This window comes from Lynx rufus, unplaced genomic scaffold, assembly GCF_022079265.1.
Source record: "Lynx rufus isolate CCGP_SWC_20201006 ecotype Redwood Valley unplaced genomic scaffold, mLynRuf1.p SCAF_14, whole genome shotgun sequence".
Classification (NCBI taxonomy): Eukaryota; Metazoa; Chordata; class Mammalia; order Carnivora; family Felidae; genus Lynx; species Lynx rufus.
Window position 1 is genome coordinate 16,161,821 of NW_025814828.1, and position 21,602 is coordinate 16,183,422.

The 21,602-nt window shown below is 35.6% G+C and overlaps 1 protein-coding gene across 3 annotated transcripts in view; it reads right to left on the minus strand.

Moving 5' to 3' along the window:
- RPS6KA3 (ribosomal protein S6 kinase A3) overlaps positions 1-21,602 on the minus strand; it is a 126,772-nt gene that overhangs the window by 98,603 nt on the left and 6,567 nt on the right. The window contains exons 1-2 of one of the 3 annotated variants that reach the window (XM_047075989.1): positions 3,104-3,125; positions 2,092-2,128 (exon numbers count right to left, since the gene is read on the minus strand). The exons of the other annotated variants lie outside the window; for them this stretch is intronic. The gene's annotated coding sequence lies outside the window, so the exon portion shown is untranslated. Of the gene's footprint in view, positions 1-2,091; positions 2,129-3,103; positions 3,126-21,602 lie in introns of those variants that run through there. 3 annotated transcript variants of the gene reach the window in all.

The window sequence follows — 21,602 nt, forward strand, 5'->3', positions numbered from 1 at the left end:
TTTGATTCATCTTTTTCTAGTTGTGATCTTCTATAGTATTACTACAGCCTCTACAGAATGACTTCTGAATCTGCTAATCAGCCTCTTCACTATTTTCATCTTCATGTAATCCATAAATTTTACAATGTATTTTCTTTTCTAAGCTCCTCATTCAGCTAATTAACAGTAATATACTAACAAAGCAATCTGAAAAAAAAATTAAGTGAAACATGATCTAAACGCAGTTTATGCTCTACCTTTTGCAAAAATATCTACTTCCTTTGTGAGTTTAGCAAAGACTGAAAATTTTGAACAATTTAATTTTAAGGCAGGAAAATATAAAAGCCAATGTTGTCCTACATATTGGGGAAGCTTTACAAATATCTACTTTAAAAAGCACTTTTACTTCAACAAATCTTTTGTATCATTTCATCAAAATAAGGACTCAAATGTTATCTATTAGAAATGAGCATAATTACTCTTGCAGCTAAGAAGTTTCCTTTTTGAAAATGGCCTTTGGCTTCACTAAAGATTAGGCTACAATGGGCCATCAGTCTGACTTGATATTTCAACTTCTACAGTTTCAAAACACATGTGGTCGAACCTCGCTAACAGGTTTAAACCCCAGCTGTTACCTGATGTTGGGTAAGTTACTCAACATTCTGAGCTTCAGTGTCTTTATTTGTAAGATGCATATAATATCTATCTCAAAAAGATGTTGCACTTAAATGAATACATCAAAGGACAGTAGACGCTCAGTAAATGCTACTTCCTGTCCCTTCTCTTTTGCCTGAACTGTGTAATACATACACTTCTACAGTTAACTTCTAAAGATGTAGAGCAATGAGAAAGTACAGGAGAGTGTTGAGATACTTATTTTACCACCTAATATAGTCAATTTCCCACCAAGCAGGGTGAAAGAGATCATTCATACATGTGGTATATTTTTATACGATGTGGCCAAAGAATGAGTACAGACAAAAAGGATAGTTTAAAAGTGAGGCAAATGTATTTATCCTCTCTCATCCCACCATTATGCCATCCAGCCAAAAAACTACAGAGCTTGGCAGATTGTACATATGCAAATATTATGTGAAATACTGGAAAAGGTTAGGAAATGCTAATCATGCTTTACTCCGTTAGTCTGAAATGTGTAAAAGTCAAAAATTAGAATAACGTACAATATGGGTCTCATCAGAACAAATCAGACAAAGGAGACTGTTAGCTTGCATTTCAGCAGGAATTGTTTTCAAAATAACTTCTAACGTTGTGATATAAAATGATCACTTAAGATCATCTTTCTGGTTTCAAGAGGATGAACAATTCAAATCAGTAACTCTGAACCAAGGTTTCAGGACTTCTAGGGTATTCCCAAGTACTTTAAGAAAAAATCTGAAATGTTAAAAAATATGAATATTTTACTAAATAAAAGTTTCATTTTAAGCAACTTTATTAAACAGATTGTTTTACTGTAATGGCATGTTACAACAATGCACATTTCTGGGTTGCTGTTTGATACCTTTGAAGAAAATATAAAATACGTTAAAAATGCTTTGAGCCCAGTAGGAGATCATCATGTATGAGTATACTAGAACTAAAAAAAAAAAAAAAAAGAAAAGAAAAAAAAAAGATACGTGATTGGTAAAATGCTACCTTGAGATTACTAGAAAGTATCTACTGACATCCTCCTATGTAAAAATGAAATATATATATGAACACTGGGAAAAAAGAATTCCTCACAGAGAATAAGAACCTGAAATAATAGGAAGGGGGGAGGAAAAGAAAGGCTCCAGAGCTCTACTGTGCTAATCTGGAGACCCAGGTTGTAGGAATAAAAAGGACAATATATAAATATTTTTTTACCACCCTCAAGTTCCCACAAGTATATTTGCCTTCCAAGCTCCCTGATATTAGCAGTGGTCTTCTTGCCCAAAGCATATGGAATAGAAGTTGCATGAAGGTGCTGAGGATGAGGCATAAGAAACCTCTCTTGAATTTCAGTTCAGATACCATCAAATTATTCAGAATCCAAAGAATCTTCTATGCAATCACATTGAAACAATAAGAAACAAGCATTTTATATTCTTAATAAGGAATGTATATAATCCTTACCAATATGACAGGATTAAGAATCAGCTCCTCATTTATCCTAAGGAAATATCAGAGATGTGCATAAAGACTTATGTACAGTGATATTCATCATACTCATTATACTGAAAAATAGAAAACAATCTAGATGACCAACAGGGGACTGGTTAAATAAATCATAACACATCTATTCATATGTAGGAATACTATGCAATGCTTAAAATAAGGGCCTCAAAAAATTAATGATGCAAAAATATGCTTGTAATATATTAAATTAAAAAGGATACACAACTATATAGTATGACCCCAATTTTGCACCCCCCCCCAAAATGTGTGCATGTAACTGGCAAAACATATATAAAATCTTAGCAGTAGTTACCTGGGTCCTAGGATTTTCTTCTTGTACTGTATTTTCAAAATTATATGCATTTATTATCTATTCTTTTTATAATGAGAAAAAAACAACCAATATATTAGAAAAATCCATTATTTCTAGTTAAGGTGCCCTTATGCTTGCTTTGCTATTCCTTGAGTAACTAAACACCTGCTATTACTCAGGACTGTTCTACTTTCTAGACTAGGGTAGAAATGACCTCTGGTTATATCTATGTTTTTAAGTTTTAGAGGACCCTTTCAGAAGCTTTTTTTTCTGTCTGGTCCTGTGGTTATGGCCTCAGAAAATAGATCAGTTTTAGGCCTGAACCCCATCTTATGTTTCTTAGAGTGTACCCCTAAGGGAAATTCTGCTTATGAAACAGGAGTATGTTGAAGTAAGAATTAAGAAATGAAAACACAGTAGCCAAAATTAAATCTGCATTGTGAACAGCAAATATCAGAATTGACACTGCAGAAAACAGAATCCATGCCACAGAGGACAAACTTGAATAAATGAAAAAAAATGAAAGAAAATATTAAAAAACTATGGAGGACAGACATAGAAATAATCTATGAATAACAGATGTTCCTAAAGAAAAAAAAAACAGCATTTTAATCAATCAAAAGTATAAGAAAACTTTCCAGTTCTGAAAAAAAATACCTGAGACTGGAGACTGAGAAGGTTCAACAGAGATCATCAACACCAAGACATGTCCTGGCAAATGTTTTTAAATTTCAAGGATAAAGATATAATCCTACAAGCATACAAGCAGAAAAAAACAGGTTATTTTCAAAGGAACTAAAATCAGACTGACCTCAGATTTTTCCTCTGCAGCAATAAAATGCCAGAAGACAATGAAGTAATGACTTACAGAGAGCTGAAAGGGGAAAGTTATGAGCTAAGAATTGTATACCTTGTTCTAGTTTTTCATGTACAAAGGTCACAGGAAATTATTCTTAGATCTGCAAAGTCTTATAAAAGTTCACCATCCTGTTAGTACCTTTTTTCATAATTTGTTCAAAGGTATGTCCTAGACCATTGAAAGAGAATCAAAGTAAGAACTTAAGAATATTGAGGTCGGAAAGAACTGGTGAAGTATACTGACACCAACTTAATATTTACAAACAAATGAATAAAATAATTAACCCCACTAAAGGAGAAAGGGTCAGTAATGAAGAGTAAATAGCTGATATAAGTATATAAACAATATAAAACCTTAGAAAGCTAAAGGTAGGATTTGTATTCTCAGGCTAAATTAATGTGGACACAAAAGAGGTAGTGGAAGAATGGAGAAAAAGATTCTCAATTCTCTCTTTCCTAAAAGGATTATTTAAAAATCACTATTTTTAGTAATTACCTAATAAATATACATTTTTCAACGTTCTGAGAAACCATACGATAACCAAAAATTTTATTTATTTATTGCAGCCCAAATCACTAGAGAAGATAATAACTGACAAAGACTATAAAAAGTACTTTACGAAAGCATCACATTCAACCCTAAGAACATGAGGTAGGTATAATTCAGTCCTATTTTACAGATGAGGAAACCAAGGCTCAGCAAAGTCAATTAGTGAACAGCAAGAGTAAGACTCAAACCCAGGTCTTTCCAGCTCTATAATTCTTTCTTCAATATTTCAGAACCTCCTCAAACAAAAACAATCTGCATGTCAAAAGAAAAAAAAACAAACCACAAGAATAAAAAACTTACAACAGAAATTATTCCAAAAGTAATAATGTAAGAAATGTAAAGTTTAAAGTGTCTATTTAAAAGAAAAGTATCTTACTAGAATTTGATACTATTACAGAATTATTGGCATTTTTATGAGTTTTGATGGTATGGTGGTTATGTATTTTAAAAGTCTATCTTTTAAGAAATACAAATGAAATATTTACATATAAATTGATGTATCTAGGATTACCTTCAAAATAATCCACTGGAGGCAGGGAAAAGAAGAGAGAGTGTGTATGGGGGGTGAGGGGAGTATAGATGAAACATGAGTTGATAATCTTTGAGGGTGGCTTATGGGAATATGGTAGTTCATTATACTATTCTCTTGGGGTGCCTGGGTGGCTCAGTCAGTTAAGTGATTGACTCTTGATTTCAGCTCAGGTCATGATCTAATGGTTCATAGGATAGAGCCCTGCACTGGGTTCCATGCTGACAGTGTACAGCCTGCTTGGGATTCTCTCTCTTTCCCTCTCTCTCAAAAATAAATAATTAAACCTTCAAATATATATATATATATTTTTTTCTATTTCATTACTATATATATTACTATATATACACAGTAATAAAATTACTACTGCCTTAAAATTTTTTTTTACCCTTTATTTTTGAGAGACAGACACAGCACAAGTGGGAGGGGGCAGAGAGAGAGGAGGAAACACAGAATCTGAAGTAGGGTTAGGGTTAGCTGTCAGCACAGAGTCTGATGTGGGTCTCCAACCCATGAACTACAAGATCATGACCTGAGCCAAAGTCGGATGCTTAACCAACTGAGCCAGCCAGGTGCCCCTATTTACTGCCTTTTTAAAAAAAGTTTGTTTGTTTGTTTATTGAGAGAGAGAGAGAGACAGACAGACAGACAGACAGAGACAGGCAGAGAGCCAGGGAGGGGCAGAGAGAGGGAGAGAGAATCCCAGGCAGCCTCTGTGCTGTTAGTGTGGAGCCTGACATGGGGCTAGAACCCATGAACTATGAGATCATGACCTGACCTGAAATTAAGAGTTGGACGCCTATTGGACTGAACCCCCCAAGCCCCCCAAATACTTACTGCTTTAAAGAGAAATTCAAACAAAACCGGTAAAAATAGCACAATGGACAAATAAAAATAAAGTGTTTGTAATATTAAGGCCAAAAATAAAATGTAAGGCAAAAACCTTAATCCAATTAAAAAGGTCATCTGATTTGGACTAAAAATATAATTAGTGCTTAATACATATAGTGATAATAATTGCTATTGTTTACTGAGCAATTACCATACACCAGGCAAATGTTAAGTACCATAGATCACCTTTGATGCTTTTACCAACTCTGTGAGGCATTATCACTAATTTACAAATGAAGAAATTAATTCAAGATGAGTATGTCCATCTATTTAAGCACTATATCCTCAGGCCCTAGCAAAATGCCTGGCACACAGTAGGTGTTCAATAAATATCTGTCACAATAAATAAAGAAGTCTAATATCTTGCCTAAGGTTAATAAGCAGGGCCTAAATTCAATCCCAAATCTGAATCTAAAACCCCTACTCTTAATCACATTTAAATCTTTTAATAATATTTCACAGAAGAGTAAAATTGTTTATTTTCCTTCTGCATAGGTTTCACTATTTTTTAGATCTTCTATAATTAGCATGTTATTTGTTCAAACGACATTAAAAATAATAAATGTAAAGTAGTATTCAACACTAAGTCACAGAATAACAACAAAACACAAAAGATGTTTTGGGGACTATAACATGAAATGAACACAAAATAGAAGGGGAAACTTTAGCACACTAGTATAAGCTAGCATAATGAACAATATAAGGACAAAGTATTTGAAGTAATTTACATTAGAATAGGTATTGAATTTTATAATGTAAAAAGAATGTTCTTTTCAAGTATCTATGAAAAACTATAAAGATTGTATCTAGATCATAAAGTAAATACAAAATGTTTCAAATCAGGAATTGTATAGATATTTTCTGATTATGATAAAGAACCTGAATAAAGAAGTAAAATAAAGCACTCATTCAGAAATTAACATTCTTATAAATAACTACTGGTTCAAGAAAATACTAATGGCAATCATCACTTACACAGTGGTTTTTTTTGTTCGAAGTACAGTGTTAGCCATGTTACATATATTCTCTAATTTAATCCCAATTAACCATTAATAAACCATGAGGTATGTTATTATGTATAGCAGAGAAGAAAAACTTGAGTTACGAACTTGCTCAAGATCACAGAGCTATCAGGTTTGCAGATAAGATAACCAAACCCAAGTCTGAATTCAAAGCTCATCCTCCTACACAGAAATGCTATCATATTAGTCAGAATTCATGTACAGACATCTACCTATGCTCATTTTTCTCTATTTATAAAATAAAAATTTATACTAAAAAGTAGAGAAAGCTTGAGTTCCTCCACAATTTACACAACATGTTCTGAAAGTGTCCATTTGTTAAATACACTATTCTAAGAAGGCAATGGTTCATTTTCTAACATATCGTTCAGACACGGTATTTCAAATTGCATAATCTCCTAAAAGCGATCCCTTTGAATATATTTACACTCTCAGTAGGGCATTTAAAGAAGGAAGAAACCATAAAATTAGATAAAGTAGGGAATCTATGGTAAACAGGATTTGCCACTAAACTAACTTCTAAAAAGCAATATGATTGTGGCAAAGTCATTATTTTCTGGTACTTATCTGCAATCCATGAGTTTGATGGAACCTTGGTCAGCATGGATTTGAAAGTCTGCCACAGGACTGTGGGCAAGTCCTTAAGCCTCTCTGAGTTGTGGTTTCTTCATCCATAAAATATGTGGATATCTAAGAGCTCTTCCAGCTTGAGAATGTTATAATCTTGTGACTTTAAGGATTAAAGTTATTTAAAATTTGTAGAGCTTTTACACCTGAGGAAATTACAGATTCTGTATTTAAAGGTGTTTTTATGTTACTTTTTTTAGTTTTTTACATTTATTTATTTCTGACAGACAGAGAGAGACAGAGTGTGAGCAGGGGAGGGGCAGAGAGAGAGGGAGACATAGACTCTGAAGCAGGCTCCAGGCTCTGACCTGTCAGCACAGACCCTGACGCGGGGCTCAAACCCATGAACTGTGAGATCATGACCTGAGCCGAAGTCGGAGGCTTAACCGACTGAGCCACCCAGGCGCCCCTATTTTTTAAAATTTTGTAAATGTTTATTCATTTTTTGAGAGAAAAAGAGCGTGACAGGGGGAGGGGCAAAAAGAGAAAGACACAGAATCTGAAGCAGGCTCCAGGCTCTAAGCTGTCAACACAGAGATGGACGCGGGGCTTGAACCCATGAACTGTGAGATCATGACCTGAGCTGAAGTTGGACGCTTAACCGACTGAGCCACACAGGCGCCCCTGTTTTGATGCTATTTCTAAGTCTAACTCCTTCTTTCTCTTCTGCATCAAAACTACAGTTTTATCTATATCCTTCAGTGGTGCCTTTGTTCCCAAGTGTAAACAAGGAGAATATGAAAGAACAATCGTTTAAATGTTGTCATCTGAAAGAGAAATACTAAGAAAATAAAACACTGTTTTTCTGTGCAAAATAAGGAACCTAAACCAATTTTATGATTTCCAGAATCCAATTTTACTATTCTTTTTATTCTTTCTTTCTTTTTTTAAAAGATTTTATGTTTATTTTGAAGTAATCTCTACACCCAATACGGGGCTGGAACTTACAACCCGGAGATCAAGAGTTGCATGCTCCACTGACAGCCAGCAGGGTGCCCCCCAATTTTACTATTCTTATTTCATTTGTGTTGAAAACTAATTGTCAACTTGTTGTTTAAGGTCCTCTAAATTCCCAAACTTATTCCTGCTTTCCTAATACCTTCAAGTCCCACCTCTTAGTACTCTAATGGAGTTGGTAGTATTTTCCAAATCTGTCTGATGACCAGAATCACCTAAGACTCCTGGTAAGGATATATTACCTGGCCTTATCCCAAGCTGAGTCAGAAGTTCCAGAAGCCCCATGGCCTCATGGTATTTCATTTTTTAAACAGGTACTTTAGGTGACTCCTGTGATTAGACAAGTCTGGGAAATCACAGGGTAGAGAAAAGGTCACGGGCTTTGGAGTCTGACATATTAAGCTTCAAAACCTGACTTTGCCCTTTACTGTAGGTGTGACTTTGGGCAAGTTACCTAACATGAGCCTCAGTTTGCTAATCCGTAAGATCTGTATACTAGTTATGCTGCAGGTTTTGGTAAAGTTCAGGGTCTAGGGGGTTCAGTGTTAGCTTCTCTTTCCTCCTGCTCATCTTGCCAGAGAAAATGACAAGTACAAATATTTGAGGGGATTCTGATGAGTCTCATATCCTAATGCATCCACTTCCATGTAGAGGACTAAAAATCTGACTACTAGATAACTCTTTAATGCATTACTTGGGTTGGCTAATTTAAGAGTCTCAGGAGCAAGTCTAATGACTTCATCTGGTTTCCAGAGGCTTAATGAAGCCCTCCTATCTAAAACAGATACAGTGTGATGATGGGCTTCAAAGCCCAAACTTCTGGGGGGCACCTGGGTGGCTTGGTCGGTTAAGTGTCCGACTTCGGCCCGGGTCATGATCTCACGGTCCGTGAGTTCAAGCCCCGGGTCGGGCTCTGTGCTGACAGCTCAGAGCCTGGAGCCTGTTTCGGATTCTGTGTCTCCCTCTTTCTCTGCCCCTCCCCTGTTCATGCTCTGTCTCTCTCTGTCTCAAAAATAAATAAACGTTAAAAAAAATTAAAAAAAAAAAAGCCCAAACTTCTGTTATGTGACTGTGGCAAAAGGACCTGAACCTGTTTCCTCTGTCTCCACATTGGTAAAACAAGTGGTGCTTAAATGTTTGCTGAAGTGAACCCAACATACGTTACTGATAATATAATGGTTAACAATCACTTAAAATAAAGATATACAGTCTTATAAACATCCTTATGAACAAAAAGAAGGCAGCAATAATAGCTTGCAAGTAAGTAAAACAAGACAGAATGGGATTTGCTCAAATACACAATAAATTAGAGCTTAACATTCAAGCAAAATTCCTATTTGTGTAGAAGTTGGATCTTAACACAAAGTGTTTTAGACAAGTTGGGAGTTGAATTTACTTGGGAAAAAACAATCCAAACTACTCACTCATTAAAAAAAATATGGGTATACATATTTAAAAATTACCACAGGTATAAACACAACCTGGCAGGAAGGCTTATTTCTGAAAAAATAACGAAAGATATAGTTTCCACTTATAACTCCATGACTAATTCTAGCTGCATATTTAAACATAAACACTATTAATAACAGCATTTTACTAAAAATTGTTACTTTTAATTGCTAAGATAAGCTATAAAGTAACTAAACGCGTAAGAAATTTTTTAAAAACTAAAAATCTGGGTTCATTCAAGACAGAATAAAAAGTTACCCTCGATTCTTAAAAAATAATAAGAAAAAACAAACCTTAAATCCTACTGAAAATAATTTAAAGAACCACGGCTTTCCTATCAATTTATTCAAATTATTCTTTATTTTTTTTTTCAACGTTTATTTATTTTTGGGACAGAGAGAGACAGAGCATGAACGGGGGAGGGGCAGAGAGAGAGGGAGACACAGAATGGGAAACAGGCTCCAGGCTCTGAGCCATCAGCCCAGAGCCTGATGCGGGGCTCGAACTCATGGACGGCGAGATCGTGACCTGGCTGAAGTCGGACGCTTAACCGACTGCGCCACCCAGGCGCCCCTCAAATTATTCTTTAATGCAACTAATTTTTTCACTTAGTTCCTGCCCTTTGATTATTATGTTAATTTTCAAACATTTAATCTTTTTTACTATTTTGGATGACTTTTTTTCCATTACCATTTCTAACTAGGAAAGCTACTTATTGATTTCTTAATATATTTTGTATAATACCACCTTATTAGACCCTCACTGGTTTTAAAGAACTTTTTTAGTGATTTCCTTAGATTATCCAAGTAGATGATTATATCAACTATGAATAGTAATCCTTTATTATTCTTTTTAATACTCTGATTTTCTGGTCTAATTGCATTAGTAAACTCTCCCAGAATGTTAAATAGAGGTGAAAACAGCAGGCATAATCTTAATGAGATTGCCTTAAAATATGTCCCCATCAAGCATGATGCTGGCTATTGGTCTGAGACTGTTTTTTTTTGTTTGTTTGTTTTTTTAACGTTTATTTACTTTTGAGACAGAGAGAGACAGAGCATGAACGGGGGAGGGTCAGAGAGAGAAGGAGACACAGAATCCGAAACAGGCTCCAGGCTCTGAGCGGTCAGCACAGAGCCGGACACGGGGCTCGAACCCACGGACCGCGAGATCATGACCTGAGCGGAAGTCAGCTGCTTAACCGACTGAGCCACCCAGGGGCCCGTGAGACTCTTTTTTAATAACATTAAGGAAACACCCTTTTGTTCCTATTTTACTAAGTTTTTAATTGAGAATAGACATCGAATTTTATCTAGTGCTGACTTTTTTTAACTTTTAAATTAGAAATGATTATAGATTCACAGGAAGTTGGATAAATAAGAGAGGTCCCACATACCTTTAACCCAGGGGTTACATCTTACATTAACTTCCTGTCAAAACCAGGAAATGTATACTGTACAAAGCCCAGACCTTATTTAGATTTCACTGGTTTTACAGGTTGTGTGTGCATGTGTTCTACACAGTTTATCACACTATAGGTTCCTGTTATCTACCACCACTATAAACATACTGACAGTTCATCACCACCAGGATCTTGTGCTGCTCCTTTATAACCCACCTCCCTCCTGCCCTCTTTTTAACCCTGGCAACTACTAATGTAGTCTCCATGTCTACAATTTTGGCATTTCAAGAATGTTATATAAATGGAATTATGCAGTATGTAACTTTATTCATGAAGTATGAATTCCCTTGAGATCCATCCAAACTGCTGCATGTATCAATAATCCATTCCTTTCAGTTGCTGAGTAGCATTCCACAGCGTGGATGTACCACAGCTTGTTTAACCATTCACCTACTGAATGACATTTGGTTTCAATTTTTTGATATTACAAATAAGATGCTATGAAAATTTGTGTACAGACTTCTGTTTGGACATATATTTTCACTTCTCTGGGATAGATGCCCAGGACTTTCACTGCTGGGTTACAGAGTAAGTTTATGTTTAGTTTTTGAACAAACAGCCAAACTATTTTCCAGAAAGGCTGTATCCTTTTACATTCCCACTAGCAATGCATGAGGGATCCAGTCTGCCCACATCTTCACCAACATTTGGTATTGTCACTATTTTTTAATTTGGCTTTTCTAATAGGTGTGTAGTGATTATCTCATGATTTCAATTTTAATTTCCCTGATAGCTAACCATACTGACATCTTTTCATATGCTTATTTGCTATCCATATATCCTCTTTGGAGAAATATCTGTTCATTTCTTTGGTCAGAATTCTAAGTGGATTGGTTGGCTTAAGTTAGTTAAGTTTTGAGAGTTCTTTATATATTCCAGATACAAGCCCTGTCTCAGATACAAGTTTGCAAATATTTTCACCCAATCTATGCCTTGTCTTTTTATCCCCTTAACAGGGTCTTTTTCATAGAGCAAATGTTTGAATTTTGATAAAGTCTACTTTTTTTTTTCTCTTATGGATTGTGTTTTTGGTGTCTGGTCTAAAAACTCTTGGTTTAGCCCAAAGTCCTGAAGATTTTCTTCTAGGTTTCAATTCTAAAAGTTTTATATTTTACATTTAAATCCATGATACATATTTTTTTTTCTGTTTGAGTTGATTTGTGTGTCTGTGTGTGTGTGTCTTTTTAGCAGAAAGTTTATTTTCTATTTTTTATTTTAAATGCTGTATAGTTACCAGTGTTACATTAGTTTCAGGTGTACAACATAGAGACTCAACAATTCTATACATTATTCAGTGCTCATCAAGATAAGTATACTCTTAATTTCGCCATGATATATTTTGAATTAGTTTTCATATGAGTTTATTGTTTTACCCATGGATCTGTAATTGCTCCACACACCACTGTTGAAAAGGCCTATCCTTTTTCCAGTAAATTACTTTTGCATTGATAAAAATCAACTGGCTGTACTTGTATGCATCTATTTCTGGGTTCTATATTATATTCCATTCATCTATGTGTTTATCCCTTCACCAGTACCATAGAATTTTGATTGCTAAAGCTATATGGTAAGTCTTAAAATTGGGTGGAGTGGATCCTCCCACTTTATTTTTATCTTGTAGTAGATATTTTAGTTCCTTTACCTTTCCATATAACTTTTAAAATAAGCTTGTGTTAAACCTATACAAGAATTTGGGGAGAACTGATATCCTTAGTATGCTGAGTCTTCCAACCTATGAACACAGCATGCCTTTCTCTATATTTAGATCTTTGAATTTTTTTATTGGCACTTTTAGTTTTCAGTATTTAAGTCCCATAAAGTCCTATACATGTTTTGTTAGATTTATACTTATTTTTTTGAGCAATTACAAATGGTACTGCTTTTCATTTTTGTTTCCACACATTCATTGTCAGTATGCAGAAATATAATTTATTCTTGGATTCTCATCTTGTATCTTACAAATTTGCTGAACTTATTATTTTTAGTTTTATGTAGATTCCTTTGGATTTGCACTGGAGATAATCATTTCACTTGTAAATAGGGACAGTTTTATTTCTTCCTTTCCAATCTGTATGTATTTTATTATTTCCTTTTCTTGCCTATTGCACTGTTAAGAACTTCCAGAACTATGTTGAATAGCAGTCGTGAGAAAGGAGATCCTTGTGGCGCCTGGGTGGCTCAATTGGTGAAGTGTCCAACTTCAGCTCAGGTCATGATCTCATGGCTCATGGGTTCAATCCCCACGTCAGGCTCTTTGCTGACAGCTCAGAGCCTAGAGCCTGGAGCCTGATTTGGATTCTGTGTCTCCGTCTCTCTCTCTCTCTCTCTCTCTCTCTCTCTCTCTCTCTGCCATTCCCCTGCTTGTGCTCCATCTCTCTCTCAAAAATAAACAAACATTACAAAAAGGACATCCTTTTCTTGTTCCTTCCTGATATTAAGAGGAAAGCATTCTGTCTTTCACCATTGAGTATGATGTTATCTGTGGGTTGTTTTGTTTTTGGTATATGTTCTTTCTGAAACTGAGAAAGTTTCCTTTTATTCTTAGTTTGATCAGTTTTTGTTATGAATGTTTAATCCAGTTTAATGCATTTCTGCACAATTAACAATGTGATTTTCCTTCCTATTTAATATGGTGGACTATACCAAATGATTTTTGAATACTGAGCTAGTTTTACATCCTTGGAATAAAATCCATTTGATCACAGTGTACGTTTCTTTTCATATGTTACTTGATTTCTTTTGCTAATATTTGTTGAGGATGCTGTGTCTATGTACTTGAGGGATACTGGTCTATACTGCTTTCTCTTCCGTACTGTCTTTAGGTCTTGGTTTCAGGCAATAATGTCCTCATAACATGAGTTGTGAAGTGTTTTCTTTTTTTCTGGAAAAGACTGTATAATTCATGTTATTCTTTTATTCTTGATATTCCAGATCCTTCTTTTAAAATTTCTTTTCTGCTTGAAGAACTACCTGTAGTCATTCTTCCAGGGTCTGCTATAGACAAATTCTCTTAGCTTTCCTTTATCTGAGACTGTTTTGAACATACCTTCATTCCTGAAGGATATTTTCACTGGGCATAGAATTCTGGGTTGGCAATTCGTTTCTTTCAGCACTTGAAAAATGGTGCCATTTCCTTCTGGCTTCCATGGTTTCTAATGTGGGATCTGTCATCATTTGAATCATTGTTCCCTTATATGTAATATTTCATTATCTTTAGCTGCTTTCAAGATTGCCTTTTAGTTTGATTAAATTTTTTAAAAAAATTGTGGTAAAATACAACATAAAATGTGCCATCTTAAACACTTTTTAGTGTACAGTTCACTGGTGTGTTAAATATATTTACAGTGGCACCTGGGTGGCTCAGTCTGTTAAGTGTCCTACTCTTGGTTTCGGTTCAATCATGATCTCACGATCTATGAGGTCCAGCCCCACAGTGGGCTCCGGGCTAACAGCATGGAGCCTGCTTGAGATTCTCTCTGTCTCTGCCCTTCCCCTGCCCATGTTCTTGTTCCCTCTAAGTAAATAAACATATTCACATTGTTATATGACCGATCTCCAAACATTTTCATCTTGTAAAATTGAAACTCTATACCAATTAAACAAGTTCTCATTTCCAAAGGTTTGATTTTGATGTGTCTGGGCATAGATTATTTTGGGTTTCAGTTTCTTGAATCTGTAAGATTTTGTCTTTTGCCAAATTGGGCAAGTTTTAGCCATTATTTCCTCAGGTCCACCATAAATCTTTTGTTAATGTTCCCCAGAATCCTAATGCTCTCTTATTTTTTGTCAGTTCATTTTTTCCTCTGTTGTTCAAATCAGGCAATTTCTGTTGTTCTATCTTCAAATTTATTCTTTCCTGTTATCTCCATTTTTCTATTAAGCCCACGTAGCAAATTTCAGTTACTCTATGTTTCAGTTCTAAAGTTTCCATATTCTGCTTTGCATCTTTTCTGAGACTAATTTTTCATTTGTTTCAAATGTGTTTGTGATTGCTCACTGGAGCATTTTTATGATTGCTGCTTTAAAATCCTTGTTAGATAATTCCAACATCTGAAGCATCCTGGTGTTGGTATCAATTGACTTTTTTCTCATTCATGTTGTGATTTTCCTGGTTCTTAGTATAGTGTTCTTCAAATGAAGAATGGGCATTTGGAGATAAGACTCTGGATCCTACTTAATCTTTTTTAGCAGGCAGTCCACCAGTTGAGATGTAGTGTGAGGGCAAGGTGAATGTGTATGTTCAGCTTACCGCTGGGCCCCACAGAAACTACCCTGGCAAAATAGGAGCAATGACTCTTGCTTTTCTGAACAGGGGTAGGATGGAAGTTCAGCTAAATTCTTGGTCCCAGTGAAGGTTGGGCAACAACCTGCACCATCGCATTGCTTCTGAGTAGGGGTGCAAGCTCCCTGATGGATCACATTGACAAAAGGGAGACAGAAAGCAGAGGGATGACTCACACTGCTTTGTTGCTATAAGGTAGAGTGGAGAGCTCAGCTTCCAGAAGGGCCCATCTAACAGGATAAGTGGAAGGCCAACCAGCCCTGCCATCCACCATTTTGTTCTGCCTTATAGATGCCAGATGGGGGTGGAGGCTGAGCTGTCCACCAGGCCCCAATCACATCAGGAAGGAACGGAAGCAGAGTTGACTAGTCCACCTCCAATCATCTTGTTCTGCCTTGCTGATTTTGAGTGATGGGGTAGGCTCAGCTCCTCAGTAACAAAGGGGAGGGGGAGGCTTACTGGGGACTAGCCTTGCCTCACATCACTTTGTTAAGTCTCGTTTCCAGATTGGGGTTGAGGCTCAACTTGGCTCCTAGACCCCACTGACACTACTTTAGTGACAGCATCACGTCCTTCTGCAAGTGGTGGGATGGAGGGGGGGGAGCAGTGAGGGAAGATCAGACTCCTACTCCACTTGTCAAAACCACTCAGCTGGGGGAATCAAAGTGTTGTCTGCTTTTGCTAGTCAGGGAATGAAATATGAGGTCCTTGATCTGCATAGCTAACATCACCAGGTGGAGGAAATCAAGCAGTGCCACTTGCTTCTTTGGAGTAAGATAGGGCTTTTCTGGAGTGTTTGGCTATAGTAGGGAGTATCCTACCAAAAAATTAACTGTTGTTCGGCTACCCTTTCCCCAGTCACTTGGCTAAAGAGAACAGACTTTTCCTGACGCCCTTTTTGTCTGTGCCTGTTTGTGGTTCAGGTTGGAGGCTTTTACAGGACCCTGTCCAAGATACATGGGAGGCAATAAAAAAAAAACAAAAACCCAAGGAACTCACTATTAGCATCATCCTTGAGTACCAAAGTCTGTAGGAAGTCTGCCTTATTTCCACATTTCAGTGTTCCTGTGCTTGTTTGATGTGTTATGTCTAAGGTGTTTTAGCTGTAAAAGAGAACCTAGGAGGAATAGGGCTCCTCCAGCTGGGCAGAACCAGAAGTCTACCCCCAAGTAATTAATTTTATGTTGAAAATAACATTTATCTTCTTTGTGTGTGTATGTGTATTTTAAAAGGAACTTTATTGGGTGTCAAGGGTAATAATATTTACTTTCTAGTCTTCTACATTATGGTTAAAAATGCACTATGGAAAATTGCTATAGCATTATGGATCATAATTTTCTCTTAAAGTTCCAATTATATCCGTTTATAACATTCCTGGCTAATTTAGCTTGCTTCATGTTATTTAACTACCTGTCCACTTCAGTACTTTTTAACTATAATATTCTAAAGGAAAAAATTCTGTTTCATTCATCATCACCTAGTAATATACTTTACACACTCAGAACAGCCAGGGTGAAAAGTTCACTTTAAAATTCATTTATGAGCTCTTTTCGATAATCCAAAGGTAATCTTATTTTTAATTTGTCTGTTACATTTCTCTCTTTAAGAAACACCAACTCTGCTACCAAAATCCATTGTGATAGTTATTCCTCTTGAATTATACCAATAGCCAGCAGAACTTGAAGGAAAGGAGGCAAACGGTTTTGTTTTGCATTTTCCTAATTCTTTAAATGAAACACCTGTATATCTCACCTAACCTAAGAAATGGATTCTTGAATTCATTTATCTACTGACTTATATTTAATTTCGGAGAGTCTAGACATTTGGTTTTGACTGACCTTCCATTACTTCCTGTATTCTTGCTTTAAATAAGAAACTATAGAACAGTATAATAAGACTGAAGAGACTGTAAGGAAAAAACCATTGCTTTGCTCTTTGCTTTCTTGCTATTATTTCCTATAATTAACATTCTTCATTGTGTTCCTCTAGAAACTCTGCTCTGGCTGGGAAAAGGGGTAGTCCAGGTGATGAGGTAACATAAGGCATCTCCATAGAATATAGGGCTCTACTGACCCAGTTGGAAAACCAGAATTCTAGGAAAAGCTTTGAATTTATCATATATAAAAATGAAAACAAATCTATTGAAAGCACAGATTGAAACTAAGTTTTCTGAAGAAATATGTACAAACAGTCCCTGACTTATGATGGTTTGACTTCTGATTTTTCGACTTTACAATGGTGCAAAAATGAGTATTTAATTTCATTCAGGAGAAACCACACTTTGAATTTTTATCTTTTCCTGGGCTAGCAATATGTGGTACAATACTCTCTCATGATGCTGGGAGTGGCAAGGAATGGCTCCCAGGTGGCTATGTGATCATGAGAATAAACAACCAGTAAACTTAAAATAATTGTTTTTCACTTTCAGTTCAGTAATCAATAAATTACATGAGATGTTCAACACTGTTATAAAATAGGCTTTGTGTTAGATGATTTTGACCAACTCTAGGTGAATGTAAGTGTTCTGAGCATGTTAAAGGTAAGCTAGGCTAAGCTATGACGTTTGGTATGTTACGTGTATTAAGTGCATTTCCAACTTATGATATTTTCAACTTACGATGCAACATAACCCAATTTAAATTGAGGAAAATCTGTATACAACAAAGCATAGATAAGGATCTTCTATTAACAGCATTAGAGCAAACACTCCATTTAAGTCTCCAAATCAGTAAAAAATAAGCACAATTATGTATACAAGTAGACGAAAAGCACGTGAAAAGATCCTTAACATTCTTAGTTATTAGCAAAATGCAAATCAAAACCACAATTAGATCCCACTTATTGCATACTACGATGATTATAATGAAAAAGAAAGTAACAGGTGTTGGTGAGAATGTGGAGAAACTGGAACTTTCACACACTGCTGTTGGCAATGTAAAATGGTTCAAGCAAGTTGGAAAACAATTTGTCAGTTATTTAAAACATTACATATAGACTTAACATATGACCAAGCAATTCCACTCCTAGATATATATCCAAGAAAATCGAAAAATGTATGTACAAAATGTTCACAGCAGCATTATTCACCATAGCCAACAAGTGGAAACAACCCCAGTGTCCATGAACTGAGAAGTGGATAAACAAAATGTGGTATATCCACAGAGCAGAGCATTACTCAGCCCCCAAAAATGAAGCATTGATACATGCTATAACATGGATGCATTTTGAAAATATTGCTAAATGATGTGAGACACAAAGGTACATATTATATGATTCCATTAATACGAAATGTCCAGAAGAAGCAAATCTATAGAGAAAGTAGAGTACTGGTTGCTAGGAATGGGGACAAGAAGGAATAGGGACTGACATCTAATGAGCATGGACTTATTTCTGGGGTGACGAAAATGTTCTGGAATTACTGGTTGCAGAACCTTGTGAATACACTAAAATCCACTGAATTGTATACTTTACAAGAATGAATTTTGTGGTATGCAAATAATATCACAATTTTTAAAAAATTTAATTAGGGCTATTTAACCTAACAGGTAAAAAAAAAAAAAAAAAAAAAAAAAACCCACACAAAGGAAAAAACCCGCCAATGATTACGCAAAATTTCTTTAATTTCCTTTTCTTATACTGTAGCAAGATAGATGGTAACTTTTTCAGACTGAATCATATCCTATTTTCTGATACTTTGAGGGAGTGTCAAATACACTTTTCTGAAAAGATGCAAGTATAAGGAGATAATGATTTAATATGTGGCAATTCAAAAACAGAGCACAGTTCCCTGAGCACACACCTAGGGACTTCTATGTGAAGAGCTGATAATTAACATCTGGGCAGCCCCTCCTTTTCCAAATACTGTAGTTTTTATTTCAAATGTTCATTTGTAAGACAGCTGTTTAGAAATACCAAAACATTTTCCTGTACAATGTCACACTGTTTCTAGGCCAGCTCACAAAAGCCTATTTAACCCATAGTATGTTTGGAGAGTAATACCAATTTCACTTTTCTAACTCTACCTATACTTTCCCATAGAAATATCTTCTCATGTAAACCACCTAGAACCTTTCTCCCTATAGGAGATTTCATCTTGAACAAGTCACTCACCTACATGCTGTTCTCAACTCAAGCAGGGTAGTCTAGTGGAAAGTCAATGGAATTTGCAACCTGTGATAATTGGGTTTGAATCCTGCCTTCTCTACTTACTAGTTGTGCAACCAAGAGCAGCTTAGTTAACCTTTCTAGGCTTCCTTTCTTCATCTGTAGGTTGAGAAGAATTAGATCTACCTCATTCAAGTTGATATAGACAGTGTCCATTCAGAGAGGGCATTCAGTAAACATTAATCTATGGGATGTATCAATCCACTTTTCTAGTATTAATTAGCACAGTATAGTGAACAAAATACAACATTTTTTGATAGCTTAATTTCCCCAGTGCTTGGTGTTATCACTTCAAAGATAAAGGTCACTGTAAAACTAGCAAAACTGTAGAAAGTGCAGAATGGTGATTTGAAGGGCATATACCATGTAGTAGAGTTTATAAAAAATCTTCAGGGTAGTCGAGGAACAAGACAAAGCTGATTAAACATAATTTGAAAACGCATAGTAAATATGTTTTCATTTAGAAAAAGCTTTAGCCTATTAATTTCAAAATAACAAATAATAGAATGCAGGGCTGAAAAACACTGGTGTAGAAAAAAAGTTGGATTTGTACTAATCCCATAATCTGGAACTGTGCTGTTCAATGTGGTAGCCGATAGCCACATGCGACTATTTAAATTCAAATTAAATTTAAATTCAGTTCCTCAGCCACACTAACTACATTTCAAGTGCTCAATACCCACATGTGGCTAGTGACTACCGAACAATGCTGATCTAGAAGTTTTGTTTTGTTTTTAAGTGAATCTTTCAATTATTTTATATTGTTTTCAAGCTCCTAAAAGTGAAAAATTGAAATAACGTTTTGGGTAACAGAGGTGTTTAGCATAGGTCCTATGACATTTCTGGAGACAAGTTTTCTCCTAAAACACTGTATGTGAGATACACTGCAATCTATTATCTCAAAGTGATCTTTGGCTTCAGACTATCACTTGACATCTACTTCTAACACATATCAAATGACAGAACCAAGTTTCCTGTAACAAGCTTTGTGGACCACAGGATTAGAGGCAAGCTCACAGAGATCTAGATGACCAGGTCAGGTTTGACGATGAGATCATCATTATCAAGATTATAAAAGTCAATTTACATGGTAGATTAAAAATTAACTAGTTTTTAAGGTATGTAAGATACCATGGATATACTAGTTAAGATAGGGAAATCTGATTTAAGTTATGCTACTGCTGTAATTCTATTCATACTAACAGAAGAATGACAGGAAGTGTAACAACATTTTTGGTTTACACATAAATGTAGGGTAGCTAATAGTCAGGAAACTAGCACTATTTCATGAAAAAAAAAAATCCCAACAAAAATCTCCAAAAGACAACATGGACACCTAACTCCAGGAGGGGCAGCAGGACTAGCTTTCCGTCTTATAGCTGCCTGCTCTTTAGCTTATTCACAGTCCTTTCTAGCTGACACCTTCCAGAGAGGAAGGTAAATATGCAGAGCAGGCAATGCCAGGAAGTGAGCCATTCAGTCACTGTACGCTGAAGCATAAAACACTGTTTATCAGTAGGTAATGTGTCCAAAATGCCCTCGATCCCAGAGGTATGTGTATACGACACACAGAGATCATGAAAAGGGTAAGGATGTTATTTTACATTATTTGGTAAACTGCAAGTGTAACAAGGTTCCCAAGTTAAAAATGACTGCATCAAATTATCATTAACCTTAGCTGTTTTCTAGTAACTGCAAATTACAAGCAATTAATTTAAAAAGGAGAGTGGGGGAGGTAGGCAGGTTGATGGCAGCATAAAGTTGCCAAATGATAAAAAGAGTTTTTAAGAATTAAGAATTTGAGACATAAGTTACAGAGCAAGTCAATATAGAAACCACTTAATGAGGGCAATTAGCTTGATATTATGGTAGAATATGACCATTAATTTTCAGAACATGGAATAAAAAAGTTTAAGTTATCTTAAGCTTTTATTTAAATTAGATTTAAATGTTTAGCCCACTATTAAGATGGAAAATTGTTCTACAATCTAATTTACAAGATTTCAATCCAAAATCAAACAAAAACTCTTGACAGTTAAAGAAAAAAGCTTTGATAGAGTCAATTAAACATAACAGCTCATTTTCAGGCAATACTGGATCATGTTACTATAGTTATCAGACTGTCCAAAACTGTCCTTCAAAGCACTTGTGTCCTCTGAGACTTCAATATGGTTCATGAAAAAGGGGTTCTGACATCAAGTCTCAAATGCTGTCGGCTATATCCTTTTTGCAGATTCATCATAGATAACATCATCTTCAAGGTTCTATGAAGTTATGCAGTAAAGACATTGGTCAAACCCTGTTTAACTCTATAATTCCCAAATTCATTTGATTAGGTCTCACTCCTTTGGTTTGTATGTTTTTG